The sequence below is a fragment of the Dromaius novaehollandiae genome, chromosome Z, assembly GCF_036370855.1.
Source record: "Dromaius novaehollandiae isolate bDroNov1 chromosome Z, bDroNov1.hap1, whole genome shotgun sequence".
In the NCBI taxonomy this organism is placed as follows: domain Eukaryota; kingdom Metazoa; phylum Chordata; class Aves; order Casuariiformes; family Dromaiidae; genus Dromaius; species Dromaius novaehollandiae.
The window spans coordinates 171,364-184,827 of record NC_088132.1 but is presented as its reverse complement, the minus strand read 5'-3'; the positions used below and the strand labels follow the sequence as shown (position 1 = coordinate 184,827).

Sequence of the window (13,464 nt, the reverse complement as noted above, 5' to 3'; positions counted from 1 at the left end):
AGTAAAGAATTTTTTTCCTGATGTTCAGGCGGAACTTCCTGTGTTTCTGTGCCCACTGCCTCTCATCCTGCCCCTGGGTACCACTGAGAAGAGTCTGGCCTCATCCTCTTCACAGCCTCCCTTCAGATAGTTCAATTCCTCTAAAATCTGATGTCAGTGGGCTATTTGGTGTCTTACTGCCGTTGAGAAGCCTCTCTCTTTCCAAACTATTCCCGTTCCAAATACCAGTTCCAAAGCCTATTTGGAGTCCATATCGATATTAGCAGTCTTATTTGTGGCTATAATACATGCTCGGGTTAAGGCTATCAATTCTGCTGCCTGAGCCCCAAATCGTCCTCGAGGGGATCCAGCTTCCAGTCCTATATGTTGCATAGCTACTGCATACCCTGCAGCCCTTTGACCCTTTTCATAGGATGATGATCTATCACAGAACAAGAGTAAATCCAGATTGCGCAGGGGCTCTTCTTTCAGAGTAGGTGGAATGGTTGGCCTCAAGTCTGTCACTTCCAGACAACTGTGAATTACTTTTTCTTTGGGTTGCAGTCTTTCTGGTAGCAAAGTAGCTGGGTTTAGCATATCACACTGTTCTAAAACCACATTTGGTTCAGCGCAGAAAACTAGCTCAGACCAATGCAACCATTAGTGGGTAACTAATGAGTGACCCTGCTGGGTCAGGACAATTTTCACTGCATGAGGCACCATTACAGTTAAAGGGTGTTACAGTTAAAGACCGCTAATCTGCATGGGGAGTGAGGAAGCACCTCCCAGAGGCGGGGCAAGAACCTATAAAAACTGCAGACTGGGTGAAGGGGGTGGGGCTTGTTTGTGACGAGTGAAGGACTGGAGTGGAGTCAGCAGAACATCACTGGACTCAGAGCGGCGGGTGAAGAGGACCCACCTACCACCAGACGGGAGCCCCCCCCTTTACCCCCCCCCCCCCCCCCCACTGCTGAGACTCCCAAAGGAAGAGGACCAAGGGGATGCCGCTGGATCCACGGGTGGTGATCTCTTTTCCCCTCTCTCTCTCTTTTCCCCTTTTTCTCTCTTTTTCCCTCCTTTTTGTTGACACGGGACTTGTCTACCTAGTTGATCCTATTTGACCACATGCCTTAACTTTGTGTTACTAAATCTTAAAACTGGTTGGCTGGTGTCGTTTCACCTTAATTCAGTCCAAGGGCATCATGAACTTTGTCGTTGGTCCCAAGAGGAGGGAGGTTGTCCTGAACGACTCCTTTTGGGCCGCGACACTGGTACAACTGCATTTTGGCAAGAGAGACTTTATGTCCCTTTTCTGTTAGAGCACACAACAATATTTTAGTATCCAGCCCCAAAAAAAAAAAAAATCACAATCAGTACTCACAATCAACAAGTCATCTACATACTGTATCAATTTAGTGTTTTTTGACAGTGTAATCATTTGTAAATCTCTTTTCAATATTTCCTACAATATGCACATCAATTTGGGTCCAACCGTCCCCTACCCATTCCTGCTCCTCGGGTCCCTCTTCCCTTTTGACCTCATCCTCTCACATTTATTCCCCTTCTTTTAACCTTTGGAATTCCTCCCAGTGCTGGTGCCAACATACTCACTTCCTCCCACTTTCGTCTTTCCTTCTCCTTCCTTCCTTTTTCTGACCGTCCATCACATATGTAAGTTGCTAACGATAGTATCTTCTGTAAATTCTCTCCTGCCATCCTGGAGCATGTTTTCTGAAATACTTCTAGATATCTGGTGCCGCTTGCTGGACAAATAGCTCGCTGCCAGCCTTTCACTAAAATTTTCCACAGACATCCCTCCATAGCGTAATAGGACTTGCCACAAGCAATTCAAAAAAATCACTTGGATGTTCCTCAGACTTTTGCCTTACTTCCTGAAGCCTTTCCCATTTTACCTTCCTTACTGAACCCCCCCATGACTCGTGCTGACGCGGTTTTAGTACCTCCCTAGTGAGTATGGACACCACAAGGACTGTCAGGTGAAATCACCCTGGGCCAGCTGTGTTGAATGTGGTTCTGGCACTCACCAGATTGGAAGCCCCCTGGGTCCCATATCTGGGTCCCCAAACTGCTAAAATGCTCTCTTCTCTTTTGTTCATTCACAGGCACCGGTAATGAGCAGCAGGAGTCGGATTTCTAAGTTTTTAAAGTTTTATTGCCAGCTATAAGGTGCCTCTTGGCTGGAAGCACAGGAAGGACCCTGAGCAATATTTTTGTTACAACTTTTAAAGTGATAGTAAATTGTTCTATATTCAAGACTTTCGTTTACATAACCAGCCAGAACTATCTAGGATTCTTAGTTCTACCAGTTCCCTTGCTATGTTATAGTATGAGATAGTTTCATGCCAGCCTTAGATGGTGCATCTTGTAATTATTCATTAGCTGATTTTGCACCTTTCCTGGTGCTACCTTTGAGCCACTTTCGTACTGCTGGCTGGATTAGACTGGTTTCTTCGCAGTTCCTCAACTTTGTACAAAAAGCATGGTTAAGGCAAGGTCATGCAAGATGTTCTGCTTGTAGGGCGCATGACCTTGCATGTTCTTTCTCTCCAAAACTAGAGTAGAGTAGGAAATTTCCCTAACAAGTGCTACCCTGCTAAAAAGGCTCACCCACCAACCAGGGATCACAGAGAAGAGCTCTAGGCATGCCAGTCTTACCTTTGCATGTCTAATGCTGCCCCAGAACAAGCGCCCCTCTTGGCTTCCTCCCCTCCCGAAACTTATACCAGGCCTACTCACAGCCTACTAACAGCAGTGCCACCGTGTTAAAACGGCTCCCCTAACAACAGTGTCTCATGGCAATGTCTCAAGGCACGGCAATCTTGCCTTTGCATGCTGTTGCAGAACAACCAATACCTTGCAGTTCTGGACTGTGTGGGTTTCTTGTGGCACGAGGGAGGGGAGGAGATTTACTGCACAACTTGTTTCAAAGATCAAAATTTACTGCACAAGTTACAACGGTACAAAGCAACACTTCTTATTAACAGAAACTTAGCTCAACTAGAGTATTTATTTTCTAATTACACTAACAGTAGCTACTTAGTAAACAGACAAAGCTAGCTAATTTATACTAACTGTAACTACCCAAACAAATGAACGAGGCAAAACAATTCTAACTGATCTTATCCACACGTTGCCTCAGCAGCCAATGTACACTCAATCCCAGGGAAGTAACTGTGGGAGGGCATCCCTGTCCCAAGGGGATCTGCAAGTTGGCAGGCTCCCTGTCACCCACAGAGAGCCAAAGAGGGCCTTTGGGGTCAACCTATTTCTACCCTTCAGGGGAAGGTGGAGTCACTAGGCCAGTTGCAGTTCTCTTCACACAGTCCCAGTCCCTAGCTTTTGGCTACTGCAGGGTTCGACTCTCCTCCATCACTGTTATGATGATTGCACCCACAGTCATGGGGTGTGCAGGGGGTGGCCAGACACCCCCAATGGCAGGCTAGCTGCCTTGAGCACTCTTCAGCACTGAAGAAAGGAGTTTGCAAATGACCGCTTTACTCTTTCAGTGGTGGTCCCAAGGAGAGATCCCATAGCTGGGGTAAGGAGGAGTAAATTGCAGTCTGCAATGATTAACACCCCCCCAGCTGTGAAAGCAGGTGTTCTCTCTCAAGGTCCTGATGAGGAGGAGATAGTCCAGACCACCATAATTAACACTGCCCCAGCAGTGAGAGGAGGCTGTTTCTCAGGGTCCTGGTGCCCAAGCAGGTGTTATCTCAGAGTCTTGACATCCTCCCTTTCAGAGTGTGAAGTACAGGAATGCAGACTGCTTGTAACTGGCACCAGATGGCAGGTGGGGGGGGGGAGCATCCCCCCCCCCCCCCCCCGGAACTTTCTCAAGTTTGCCTGAAGTAAAATGGGTGCAAAAAATCCACTTTCAGTACCCTCTTTAAGTTTTGACCATCAATTGGCCTTACAAACTCTTTGATAGTCTTCCAGTTCCTCACATGGCTGAGAAAATACTCATCAGTTCTCATGCTGTCTGCAAATTGTTTTCCTCAAACTATTTTTCTTTTCAGGCCTGAGGTATTGTGCTTTAAAGTGAAAGTTTGTGGCCACTTCTGTTTTCTGCCTCTGAGCATAACTTCCACTTTTTGAGGGCTACCTTAATCCCCCCCCATCAGAATAATTATTTTGGATCTCTTCTTAGCCTTTCCTAATCGGTAATAATGTATGATCTCCGACGCAATGTCTTCAAATGTTCTCCCTGCAACTTGAAAATATTTTTATTTTTATAGCTGCCCCATTAGTTTCTCTTTACCTTAGGCTTTACTTAGGAATACAAAGATTTTAGATCTTTACTTCTACAGTATGCATCACCCCAAACTAGGCCCTTTTTCACACTTGTTGGCTTTTCTGTAATTCTTAGGTTCAACTCTCTTGTATCTTTTCTTTTTTTGCAATTGTAAATGTCAGCAGACTGATTGCATGTTGCTTATGAGGAAGGCCATGCCTCCTCTCTAGGTTCCTTCTGTTTTACATGTTTCTATAGTTCCTAGTGATTTGGAATTCCTCTTTCTTGCACCATTTTCTCAGCCATGCATGGTCACTCCGCACCTCTGGTCCTCTGTGTGGTAGTGAGAAGAGCCTCTGTGTGCAAGTGAGAATGAGAGAGAGAAGTGTCTGAAGTGCAAAATTAAGAGACCAACTTCAGGAAGGCTCAATTAGTGCAACCCCCAGGTAGTTACCTGGCAATGGTATTTGCGGAAACAGGAAGACAGAAGATAGAAGCAGGCTTAAAGCCTTGTGGAATTAAGGCTCCTTCTCATCAGTTCCAACTTGGAGCAATTTTAGGAGGATGTAATTTCCTCCAGCAGTGTTAACATGGCTTTGCCAGTAGCAGCAGACCATGGTGGAAATGACTGGAAGGAAGTCGGGAACGGAGCTGGAACAAGGAATGTGACGCTGCTTTCACTAACCGGGAGTAAGTGGCTGTAACACTTCCTGCCCTCAAATTCCCAGGACAAGGCAAGCCTTTTTCAGCAGTGCTTTTCACCTGCTGACTCCATGGGAGCAGCACTGTTAGAAAACGTCGGTAAGGGAAAGTGGGTGCCAGCAGCATCATCCTTTGGGGCCAGAACAAAAATTCTCCAGCTGTGAGAAAGACTGTTCAGCAGCAGTCTAGGTTGTAACCATCTTGGAGACTTTTACCTTTGATAGCACAGAGGTAATTCAATCTGCTCAATCCCCCCTAAAGTAGTAACGTCAGGGAAACAAATAGACAGCAGATTATCATCTATCCAAGTGGCACAATGGGTGCTAATCTTAAAGAGCCGGGGGGGGGGGGGGGGGGTTACTGTGCAAGTGTTACAAGCAGTGGATCTTGTGCGTGTCTGAATTGACTGAGGTGCAGAGCACGGTTGTGCCAAAAATGTGGATGCAGAGGGTTTCCAAAAGATTAATCGCTATCAGCTAAAGATTAATCGCTATCAGCTGCTTAGTCTAACTTCCCTGTCACGGCAAGCCCGACTGTCGTCATGGCTTCCAAAACAGGGGTTGGGGCAAGCGGTATTTGTGGCTTGCGTATTCTCATTTACCTTGCTTGTGTGCATATACTGAATAACCAGTGAGGCCTAAAATAGGAATTTTTGTGGCTAGATGGATAAGCTGTGACCCCACCTGTCTTTTCTGTGCTTTGCTGCTTAATGTCATAACAGTGACTTGGGACCCCAGAATAAAAACTGCTAGAGTGCTTAAGGGAGGATCTGCATTTGCCCAGGTTAGGGAACCATCCTTAAAGCTTTGGTGGGGAGAAAAAGCTCCAAAAGGAGAGTCTGCCAGTGACTCTGGTGGTTTGATTCATTTGCAGGCTGCTGTTCTGAGGGCCAGCAACTCAAAGAGGAGCAGCTCAGCCCATTTTGTTGCTTTCAGTGATCCTGTTTTGAGGAAGCATGTAAGTACAGAAGGGGTCTGGGAGGGTTTTCAAACAAGACAGGAAAGAGCAAGGAAGATTTGAGAGCAGAGAGAAACCAGGTGCCATGGGTACTGAAGTTGTTAAGGGCTGAGGGCATTTGGGGTTAAGCATCTGAAAGGGGCTAATGCACAAGGAGTAGTAAAATACCATGACTGAACACAAGGTTCCTCCCCCGTCTGGGCCTGTGCATGCACGCTGGCTCTTGCAGACGCAGACACCCCGGAGCTGTAGGGAAACAGGTAAGCAGGCCCAGAAGCGGACTTTGGGCACAGCAGTGTGCAGAGACCTCTTTGTGCTTGGCAGGCGAGTGGGGCTGGAGCGTGGCAAGTGCTGTTCTGGGCTGTCCAGATCCATCCAGTTCCACTCCCTGTCCCTCTGTCCAGCGCGCCATCCTTCTCTTTCTTTCCCCATGGCTCTGTCCGGTGCCGATCCCTTTGTTTAGCTACTCATTCCTCTGCCAGCTCCCCATCCCTCTTGTACTCTTTCCATCCCTCTGTCAGTATTTATGTCCCTCTAACTGGCTCCCTATCACTCTATCCAGCTTTTCAGCATCCTCTTCCTCTCCCTATCCCGCTACCTGCCTGCTGTCCTTCTGTCCAGCTCCCCATCCGTCTGCCACTCTCATCTGTCTCTCTGTACTTCTCTTTGCCTTCCTGGCCCTCTGCCCGCCTCTCCAGCCCTCTCTCTCTAGTTCCATCCCTCTGTTCAGCTCCTCATCCATCTGTTTGCCTCCCTGTCCCTCTTTTCCCCTGTTCTATCCCATCTCTCTGTCTGAATTCCCCTCCCTCTTTTTCTCTCTCTACCCTTCTGGCCAGCTAGTCATCATTTTCATTCTCTTTCCATCACTCTGACCGGCTCCCTGTCCCTCTTTTCCAGTCCCTCTTCTTCTGTTTGATTCTCTTCCCTTCTCTTTTGCTCCCTGTCCCTCTGCCTGCCTCCCCTTCCCTCCTTGCCCCTCTTTATTCTTCTGCCCACCTCCCCTTCCCTCTTTTGCTCTCTTCTGCTCCCCAGTCCTCTGTGCAGCCCCCCATCCATCTGTGTGGCCTTCTAGCCCTCTCCTTCTAGTCCTTCTAGTCCAGCACCCTGACCCTGGGGCCAGGTTTCTGTCCTTCTCTTTCTTTCTCCATCCCTCTGCCAAGCTCTCTACCCCTCTTTTCTTCTGTTCTGCTCCCTGTCCCTGTGTCCAGCTGAAGGTCTGTCATTTCTGTGTGTTTTGTCTAGTGTGGCAGGTGCCAAGAGGTGGTTGGTGCTCAGCAGAGAGAATGATCAGCAGCACCCAGAGGGTGCCATCGGTCTGCCTGGTTCGGGTCACATCAGACACCGCTGCAGTGACTCTGCCTGCAGAGGCACAGGGCTGTGGCTGTGCAGTGGGGGAAGCACGAATGGGCCAGAGATGCTGTGGGGTATGTAGTAGACAGCAAAGAGGCTCCTGGGGAAGGTGTCGTGGAGGCAGAGAGCAGCAGAGGCTCCAAGTACTCGGGTGTTAGGACAGGTGCCTGCGGTAGGGCGGTCTGGAGCTGCTGCTGTTGTCGACTGCTTCTCGTCAGTGCAGTCTGCAGTTACCACATCTTGTCCGCCTGTGTGCAGACGGGGCTGCCACGCGGTGCAGCTTGAGTCATGATCACAACGCCAGCATCGAGCCCACTTTTCTGTCAGGTCTGCCTTGATGCAAACTGGTGTCTTCCCTACATCTCCAGCTCAACCCATGTTGTTGATCTAGTGCTTCCCAAGGGGCTGTGCTGTGCTGTCAACACCCCCACTGCCCTCCCCACTGTCGCTTGCTGATGAAGAATGCTTGGAGTTTATCTTAGCAAGTGCGATCATTTACATAGCTTCTGGCTCATTTCTTTCCTTGGAACTCCTTGCTTTTTGCTGCTCTGGCCCCCTCCAAACAATTTCTGCTTCTAGTATTATTAATGTTGGGCCACACACCTTCCAGGTGGCTTCTTTCTTTGAAGCCCAGGGGTTCCAGTATTGTTTGTGCTTTGAGAGTAAAGGTCCTTCACAACTGATGTCTTAAGTACGCAACTGCCTTACCTGGACTTTTTGCTTTCACAAGTTATGGTTTCTTTCAGGAGCCAGCTACAAAAGTAACTTTGCTATAGCAGAGAAATGGGGTTACATGTGTACAAGCAACAGCACCATAGTACACAGCGAAAGCATAACCTACAGTACCAGTAGCACGAGTCGGTTTCCCATCAGCTCCATCTCTCCGGAGTATGGAGCTTTTGGAGGCCTTAGTTTCTATCCTGCCTTGGCTGGGCAGTGCTTTCTGAGAGTGTCCGTCAGAGGCAGAGTTTCCCTGCAGAGGACCATCTAGCGAAGGCTGGAGGTGGCCGGGTGCCTGAGTGAGCCTGACTGTCCGTGAGAGCCGCTCTGACACCTTTGTGATGAAATGGTACCAGAGAGGGTGACTGAAGCAGCACGGAGGGTCGGTCACAACTGTGGGAACAATCACAGGCCTTGGACTAGGGAGCAGTTCTAGCAGGAGGGCTGTGCAGTTGCCCGGCCTCTCAGTAACTGCTCTGACCTCTTTGCAGGTGCCAAAGCCCAGCTGGGCAGTCAAAGGAGCCTGGTCACAGCTGGGAGCTCTGCAGAGATGCGCGGCCGGCCGTGGAGGATGAGCTCTGACTTGCAGTGTGGACACAGCTAAGTCCTGGGCTGCATCGTATGTGAGCGGGGCTGGGAGGTGTGAGGCAGTTGTCCCCTGGGTGTGGTCACTGGCGTCGCTGGCTGTGGCTGTTTGCCCACGGAGCTGAGAGGACCAAACATACTAATTGCCTGACCCGGAGATGAATTAGTGCTTGCAGGCTTTCAGGTAGGTGCAGTGGAAGTGCAGCTTAGTGCAGTCCTGTGGAGTGATTCTTGCACATGCTCACATTTGAATGGTGGCTAAAAAACAAGCCTATAAACAGCAACTGTAACACGATCCTGGTGTGTGTCTTCCTGTTCTGCTATGCTTCTAAAAGAAGGGGAAACTTCCTAAGCTGCGGGAAAAACTCCTTGGCTTCTCTTTACTGTTTTCATGCTCATGAGTGCTTTGGTGTTTCTTGCTTAAAGCCGAGGGTTTGGGATTTTTCACTTAAGGTTTATTGTTTAGTTTGTTGTTGAGGGTCTCTCACTCAGAAGTTATGGGTTATTACTTTATTTTGTGGGGCTCAGCCTTTATCAGTCAAGGGTTACGGTTTGCTCATTTAGCGATCAGGGCACAGAACTTAAAATCCAACCCCATCCGTAAATTTTAAAGCTTTGGCAACCACTGGGGTTCTAAGACTTGCAGTTTGTCACTTAACATTCAGGCTTATGACTTGCTGATAAAGGAAAAGGGCTAAATCCTTAGATAATAAACTGTAAGCCCCGAAGGCTAAGCAGCAGGCTGTGAACCCTTCTTTGGGCTTGGTAACCTTCCCCCTGTACCCAGCATTCAGCTCTGCACTGACCTGAGTGCTGGATTGCATATGGCGCTGGCCTATCACAGAGACTGGCAATGTGATGGGTGAGCTGAGAGCTGTGGAAGTGTCTTGCAGGGCAGAAGTGCAGACAGGTGGGATCAGGCATTTTCCTCTCAACTCTCAGAGCTGAATCCTATCCCTGAAGGAAAAAGCAGAGGAGTAGGCTGTCAGCTACTCAGACACCTGCCATGTCAAGGGCAGCAGCAGGAGCTGACCCTTCCCTGACAAACAGATGGATGCTGGTGTGGTGATGACTCTTCAGGTATCACAGGTAAGGGAAAGCATGCTGGCACCAAGCTCCATGGCAGACTTGCTTTCAGGTGTTGTTTCTGCACAGTAAAACAATAAACAGTTGCTTTATTCTTTGTGCTCATGTCTGTCGTTCCTGAAGATGATGCCTGGGGAGGAGCTCACACATTGTGTCCAGGGCTGGGAGCTGGTCCCTGAGTTCCTTGTACTTTGGAGTCCCTGTGGTTCCCAGGGAGCCCAGTGCTGTTCACAGAGCTGTGGGGAATTTTCCTTGCATTGCCTGGACCCTCGTGGCTCTTGGGGGTTTCCCATCATTGTGGGGGCAGCCAGAGCCCCTCCAGGGCTGCATGAGGTCCCCAGACTGCTCCTGGATTTGCTTTTGGCACTCCCCAGTGTCGCTTGTGTGTCTGGGGCCAGGGCCTATGTACCTGGAGCTGGGAGACAGTGTTTCCATGGGGATGGGGGGAGCCTGCAGGCACCATGCTGTCAGCTGCATTGAACTGTGACATGCCTTATGGCTTCTTTGGTGTGCACCAAGGCCCTTCATTTGTATTTTGGCTTGCCCCCAGGGCCTTTCCTTTGCCTTTTGATGCCCCCAGAGTCACTGTGTTTGCTCTATCATTGCCTTTTTCTACTTTTGTTGCACCCAGAGCTCTCGATTTGTTCTCTTGTCCTCTGCCTACTCCCCTTTCCTCTCTCTACACCCCAGGGCTTTCCCTTCAGCTTTCAGCAAGCTGCTCTCAGGAGTGGGGGTGCCTCTGCTGCCCTGGCAGCCCCAGCTGTCCCTGAAGGGGCTGATGGCCATGCCCCCTCCCCAGTTTCTGATGGGCTGCAGCTGTGGGCCCTGGGGCTGGGATGAATGCCAGGGGGAGCTGGTGGGGGTGGGATGAGCCCCAGGTGGGGCTGGTGGCCATGGCAGGGGGTGGGCACCCACCGGAGCTGGGGCTGCAGTTGGGGGAAGCTCGTGCGGGGGCCAGCCTGTGACAACGGAGCCATGGCCGAGCACTGCCTGCTGGGACCGGCACAGCAGCTGCCCCCCAGAAGAGGTGAGCGGGGCCCGGGGGCGCCACACTCGGGGCTGCGGGTTCTGCATGTGCCGGGGGTCCGGGCGGATGGGAGCGTCCTGGGTGATGCGGCACAACCGGGGAGCGCCAGGGGAAACAGCACTAGGGCTGGAGGTGGCGGTGCGCCGGGGCGGTGGGGGCCGAGGACGTGGTGGGGGGAGGAAGGGGGTGCGGCGGGGCTATGGTGCGGTTTACTGCGCGGAGTAGCGCCGGGCGGGGGGCGTGTCGGGGAGAGGGAGGAGGAATCGCAGGGGAAGCCCCAGGGAGAGTCGCGGGGGGGCAGCGGCAGTGTCGGAGCTGAGCCGGGGCCAGTCGCGGGGGTGTCGGGGGAGCCTCGGGCCGGTGCTGGGGCTCGCGGGGCCGCGCTCGGGGCTCTGCGGCGGTTTCCGGGGGGACTGGGGAGGATGGCGGGGGGGGACGGGAAGGAAGAGGGGCGGGACGGAACGGAATCTCCACGGCGTCAAACCTCACCGAGCGCTGCGGCCCCCAGCATGCCGGGAGCAGCAGTCTTCCGGCACTGGGCTTCCGGGCGGCCATGTTGTTTTGCGCGGCATGCCGGGAGCGGTAGTCTTCTCAGACTGGGCTACTGGGTGACGATGGCGGGCGGGCGGCAGGTCTCTGCCAGCGGGGTTCCCACCAGCCGGCCGCGTCGTGCTCTGTGGCAGGCCAGGAGCTGCAGTTCCAGGTGCCGGTGCCTCCTCAGCCCTGCAGCAGTGAACTGCTGTGTCTGTGTCTTACCGGACATGTGCCGCTCATGCAAGAGTCCCTATAGGTCATTGGGGACAGTGGAATTTCCCTGGTTTTCCCTGGTACAGGGCAGGAAGCATTTTCCATCTCTGCTGTGACCAGGCAGGGTTGTCCCCAGGGGCTGGGGCTGTCCCTCTTGGAAATGGGGAGGGCAGGGAGAATAGGAGGGACGCTGTGGGTGTTGTCCGAAAAGTGGATTTGTTGCCCGGTGTGCAATAAGCCAATAATTACACACTGAGGAGAGACATTTGCTTATTTATTTCAGAGTTGCGCAAGCCTGGGTGCTCAGTGGTTTCCCACAGATCAAGCACCTCAGCTTTTCAAGTAGCATTTATACAAACAAATTGCCGGGTTTGCAACTTTCCCTTTTACACTGATTTGTTAGTGATTTACATACAACTATAATTTTGCTTACACACCATTTTACTCCTACGCATGCTCAGGGGAGGGGTCTTCACCTGGGCACTGGTCTTTTTGACCTATGGGCGTGATTTTTTGTATTATAATGAGGACAGTTCAGTTAGGGATACCTGGACCTCCAATTCTTTTCCCAAATTGGCAATACATACCTAGAAATAAAACATTTTGATTTAATGTTTCTTTTAGGGCTTTAGCAGTTCTAGGATGCCTTTGATTAAAGACTGCTTCTTTTCAGAACATAGAGATAGAAGTTATCCTAATCTGCCTAGTTTAAACAGTATGAACATTCTTTCTGAGCTTCTCAGGGTTGTCTTGTAACAGGGTGGCCCCACGTGGGGGAGTAGCAAGGGAAGAGGCCAGGGTGCAGAGGGCTATTGAACGTGCCCCTTCCCTGGGGAGCAGGGTTGGGGGGAAAGGAAGAGGTTTGGGGCTGGCTGGGGCTGGTGGCAGGAGTGGGGCAGCGCTGCCCTGGTCCCCCCCCTCCCCCGCCCCCCCCTCCGAGTGGGAGGGAGCTGGGACTAGGTCCTGCAGGAGCTGGTGGCGGAGCAAGGAGTTTTGTGCTATCTGGGTCCCTGGGATGGCTGTCAAAAGGGGGACGCTTTCAGCACAGATGATGGGAGTGTGTGTGCCCATGGCGGGGGTTGTCAGGAGAAGTCTCTTTGCACGGCAAATTCCCCAAAGGCGTGAGAGCCAAGCCCGGCACCCAGGCAGGACAGTGCCGGGAGAGTTCCCACGCCTGCTCTCGAAGCAGGCAGAGCAAAGCTGTTGTGTTGCATGAGGCTGGGGCCGGGCAGAGCCCCAGCATGGCTGGGCCTCGAGGAGTGTCTCTAGTGCCATTCCGGGCATGCTAGGCTTGGCTGAAATTCTGCCGTGGCTCCAGGTATAGCACAGGGCAGTGCCAGTGTGAGGAAGGAGAGGGAGAAGTGCTCACGTCCCACCTGAGCCCTCTCCCCCTCCCTTTCAGGCTGCAGCACACCAAGCGTCCCAGACAAGAGCCCCACGCGGGCAGCAGGCAGCCAACAGCACCTGCCCTGGCTTCTGCCCTTTCTGCCGTGACACCCGGCACCCTCCGTCCAGCCCAGCTCAGCCTTGTCCCTCCCAGCGCAGCCCAGGCAGGATGCTCTGCAATGACCAGAGCAGCCATCCGGATCCTGCTCTCACTGCAGCCCCCTGCACTGGAGGCCAGTGAAACCGGCAAGCAAAGCCACAGGCACACTCCCTAACCCTGATTCTTTCGCTGCTTCTCTCGAGGGTGGCACTGGGTGCTGCGCTGCAGCAGCTGGCTCTGCCAGGGCTGCCTCCCCCGGTCAGGGCAGGTTCCCTGGAGGCTCCTAGGTCAGCACAGCCCATGCGTGCGGGCTGGGCCAGGTCAGGAGAGGAGGGCTTCCCCAAATCCCTGTCTCGGTTCGTCACCTCTTTCCTTTTGCTGGTTCTCAGCAGCTGTCAGCAGGGTATTCGTACTGCTTTGTTTTCCCTGTGGTTATGAGCTGGGAGCAGTCTAGAGCGTGGGCTGGTGACGGGGCCCTCTGTGTGCCAAAGGAAAGGCTGGGGGAAATGAAGGGTCGCCTTAGTCCCTTAGCCTTAGCCTTAGCCTTAGCACAGCCGGCACTGCAGAAGTTTT

General features: G+C 51.9%; 1 long non-coding RNA gene across 1 annotated transcript; it reads left to right on the top strand.

Moving 5' to 3' along the window:
- Nucleotides 1-3,498: 3,498 nt before the first annotated feature.
- LOC135324791 (uncharacterized) lies at nt 3,499-9,730 on the top strand. The gene is made up of 2 exons (XR_010386053.1): nt 3,499-4,921; nt 5,807-9,730. It is a non-coding gene; the product is annotated as an uncharacterized LOC135324791 (long non-coding RNA).
- The last annotated feature ends 3,734 nt before the right edge of the window (nt 9,731-13,464 follow it).